The sequence below is a fragment of the Gavialis gangeticus genome, unplaced genomic scaffold (assembly GCF_001723915.1).
Source record: "Gavialis gangeticus isolate Ggan-Ray unplaced genomic scaffold, GavGan_comp1, whole genome shotgun sequence".
In the NCBI taxonomy this organism is placed as follows: Eukaryota; Metazoa; Chordata; order Crocodylia; family Gavialidae; genus Gavialis; species Gavialis gangeticus.
The window spans coordinates 53,231,350-53,235,595 of NW_017729030.1; the positions used below are offsets into that span (position 1 = coordinate 53,231,350).

Below are 4,246 nucleotides of genomic sequence, written 5' to 3' on the forward strand. Positions count from 1 at the left end.
GTGTAATGGAATTATTAGGATTGGAAGCCAGCAGAGAGGGAAAGAGGGAGTGACTGAAAACCAAGATGGTAAAAATAAATCCATTTAAAAAAAAACAGATGCACTGCTATACAGGAAACTGATAATAACTGGAGACAGGAGAGTAAGTGCTGGGTAGCAAGGTAAGAGGAGGCTAGACGAACACCTTGCTGGGGTCGTTTGACCCCAGTACTCTTTCCTGCCGTGGCAGGGGGTCGGACTTGATGATTTGCTCAGGTCCCTTCCTACCCTACTAACTATGAAACTATAAGGAGAAATTATATTAGGCATTTCTGAACAAAGAGAGTAGAATGAGAAGTCAAAGTGGAGAAATCAGACTGGTTAGGTAAAAAAGAATGGGACTGGGGAGAAGAAAGGACCAAAGAACAAGAGTCTATGATAACTAAAGTACCAGCCCTTCCAGAACCTAGAACATAACACATGATTCCTTAGTGTCACCATTCTTATGCTGTCAGCAATTATCTGAAATTTCTTGGCAAAGTATAGTCTCGTATCTCATTACTCTCCAGTGCCAGGTCACACTGCAATAAGTCATCCTCCTCTATAAAAGTTGTTCCATTAGCTCAGGTGGCAAAACTGTCTATGGTAAAACTAAAGGTTCTAACCTTTGTGATGAATCAAGTGTCAACAGGGTGCCACAGGATGGAATTCATTGTTTTACTTTGCCTTCTCAACACTTAGGAAATTACACTCAAAATCTCTTAAAAGAACACCACAGACATTGCACAGTCAAACACTCCAAAGTTAGGAATGTAAAAATAAAGGCTGCTTGCACAAATACCCCTTGCATATTTGAATTGTGTTATAGCTGAATTATATCATCACTGGCTATTTTTCCAACAGATCCCCAATTTATTCAATACAAAGAATGAAACTACCCTGAGGGGATGAATCAAAAAGTCATTTAGTAAATTCTTTCATTCTTTTTACCCTTTAAAAAGACCTCACGTTTCTTCAGATGACATGCTTATGCTAGTAAATTATTAAAGCCAAAAGAGCTTTTATCTCAAATATCTGGACAGCAAAACTTTCAAAGGAAGTAGGTGCTTATTTCTGAAATCGATAATCAACCCTTGCAGTTACCGCATTTACAGGACCATCAAGAACAAGACATGGCACTAAAGTGACCAGAAAAGCACTATGCTAATTTTTTCATATAACAGTGTAAGTTTCCTGCCCACTAGCTACATACTATGAACATTTAGTGGCTTTATTCCACTTCCTAGTGAACAAACAAACACCTATTTTCTAGGTGACAGTGTCAGAGACACCTAGAACTGAGTAAGTATGGAGGCTCAACCACCTTTTCATTTTTGAAATACCAGCATTCAGGCAAAGTATAATGTAGAGGTTTCCACTGTCACTGCCTATAATGTATTGGTTTGTGAATGAACAGGAGATTCCAGTTCAGGTCAATCTACCCCTTCCATGAGTTCCTTAAGAAAAAAGTTACTACCATGTAACATTTATTTACAGATTTATTAAAACGTAACATTTGTTATGTTTTGTGACCACTAATTCACTCCCAACAGAAACACTTCACTCTATTAAAATATTGGTACATAGAGATATATGAAAAAAAATGTTACATATTTAAGGATTTGGTTTTGATATCAGGTATGCTAATGTTATATATGCAAAATCAGTTCAGAGTTGCATGGGCTTAAGAGCAAGAGTCAACAAGCTCAAGTATCAGACTAATTACAGTCCAGATACTTCAGACAAGTCATGTGTTATTTCAAGTTTCTTTTATAAAGCCAGACTGGCAACAGTGCCCCTCTGTGTAGAGAGGATGGTAGGCCCAAAAGGAGGCCTCCTGTACTCTACATTTTCTGACATTCTACTTAGACGAATGAACATGTAAAAGCTATCCAAAAAAAGAAGCAGTTACTATCTGTCATGGGTAATGTAAAATTTGACTACCCAAGAAGAAATGCAAGTTATTTTCAGTTTTGGGAGGAAGGAAATTGTTTGTAATAGCTCCCATGAACGGAGCTCAATTTTTTTTATAAGATGTTTAAGTATTTTTCTCTCAGTTTGGGTTTCTACCCAACAACAATGTAATAATGAATAAGATGAGAATTGCTGGTCACACTGAAAACATCAAAGAGGGTAGTGCAAATATTTTTTAAAAATATCATTATTCCATTTTAAACAGCAAATATGAATTGTTTTCACAAGGTAATCTATACCGAACACCTACAATACTGTAAAAATGGCTCCAAAAAGTAGGAACATAACTTTTTTATTATACAAAGAACAGTGGCTGTTGCAAAATGGAAGGGGAGCAGCAACGGATGGGGAAAAATGCGTTTAATTTGGAGTCAAGATGTGACAAAAAGCTACTGTGTTAAGAGAACGGTGAAATATTACAATCAGACTGAAATACCCCACACTGCTTTTTCTGAACATGTATAAATTAAATGTGGCAAGTTGCTACCTATCCCTATGGATGCCAGGAATGGCAGGGAATTGGGGTGGTGAGGTGAGTTCAAGTTCCTCAGTGCTCACAGCTGATTGACTTGAAAGGATTTTTAAAGTTTCAGATACCTTTTCTACTTCTTCCTGCCTAACCATTTTGGAGGTTATATGATCTATTTCAAAGTCTGGTTCTACAATCTTGGCATGCAATCAACACGTGTACTCTGGTTGTCACTGCATACGTTATTGCCCTTTAAATCATAAGAGTCTGAAAGCAAACGGAAGAACCCAAGGAGAAAAAAGAATCAATGGGATTTAGATTCTAACTCCTTCCCAGTGAAAAAAAGGCTATAAACAAATTTGGGAAACAGACTCTATCTGCTGCCAAATGTATACAGTAAACATATGGGCAGGAGACACAGAACAAGGTCTTTCAATTAAAACATTGCTAGCTGATACCAGAATTTAGATGAAAGTGTGTCAACTCTTTACCTTTTATGCCATTCATTTGAAAATATCAAGCAAGGGGAAATTACCTAGCTAGAGTTTGCTATCATACTTTTCTAGATTTCTGTTCCTAACAAAAACAGGTATAGAAAAAACACTCATAACGAAAACTATATGAACTCCGGTACTATATCAGTGCCAATACTTCTGAAGTACCATGCAAATAAAAGCGCTAGAACCGCACTTAATTTGTCCACAACCTTACAACACGCCCAGCGTAGACAAACCAAACTCTCGAATGTAAAACTCAGCCTGCAAAGATTTTAAATTATTCAGAGCCTGTGTGGTGGGATAACGCCCGACTGCTGTAACCCACCAGCAGCTGCTGGCCAAGGATGCTACAGCAGTCGTCCTCAACCTTTTTAAACACTTGAGGCGCCTCTCAGTAAGACTCGAAGCCCCTCTCAGAAAATGCCAGCTCTTAGCTTTCCCTTGGTTTTCTGGCAACAGAAAAAGACTAAAGCTGAGAACCCAGAAAGCCTGAATGGGGCAGAGCATTTTTAACACTCCGAATGACTGTTTGAAATCTCTGAAGCCATCACTTGCATCACAAGTGCACGCCTCGCCATGCTAGCACCACGTGGCACCCTGGAAAAGATCTCCAGGAGCCCCAAGGTGCCGCAGCACCTGCTTGAGAAATGTTACTGTCAGACTGAACTAACCCACGCTGCTTTTTCTGAAGATGCATAAATTAAGCATGGCAAGATGCCACTTATCCCGACGGATGCTCAGATCAGCAGGGAAGGGGGCAATGATTTGAGTTCACATTCCTCAGTCCTCCCAGAAACAAGGAAAGTTATGAAGGCAACACTCAACTCCCCACATCGGGGCGGCACAGGAGCACTGCCCACACTCCTAGGCAGAAAGCACCGGGGGGGCCAGGCTTTCCCATTGCCCACACGCTCCTAGGCAAAAAAGCACTACCCATCTGGAGCCAGTTTGACCTCAAAGGATTTCAGAAGCCCCCCAGCCCAGGCCACCTCTGGCAACCCATGGAAGAGCCAGCACTGGCTCCGGTCCGGCTCGGGACAGGGGTCTTTCCCCGAGAGGGGGTGAGCCACGAGGGGGCTGGCCTCGCAGCTGGCTGCGAAGGGGCAGCTCTTTGTTGCCTCGACAAAGAGCCGGGACAGCCAGCCCCAGCGGCGGGGCGGGGGGCTGCCCCCAACGACCTCGCCGCACCCACGTGCTCCCCCGCGCCCGGCGCTTACTCACGTCAGGGGCCACGCGGCTGCTTCCTTCGCCGTGGCGGGGCCGCGGGAGCCTCCCCCCGCCGGGCCGG

The 4,246-nt window shown here is 42.3% G+C and overlaps 1 protein-coding gene across 1 annotated transcript in view; it reads right to left on the reverse strand.

Moving 5' to 3' along the window:
- The window catches only part of FBXW7 (F-box and WD repeat domain containing 7), a 300,503-nt gene extending 296,257 nt beyond the window's left edge, over positions 1-4,246 (reverse strand). The window contains exon 1 of the mRNA XM_019522213.1: positions 4,180-4,246. The gene's annotated coding sequence lies outside the window, so the exon portion shown is untranslated. The remainder of the gene's footprint in view (positions 1-4,179) is intronic.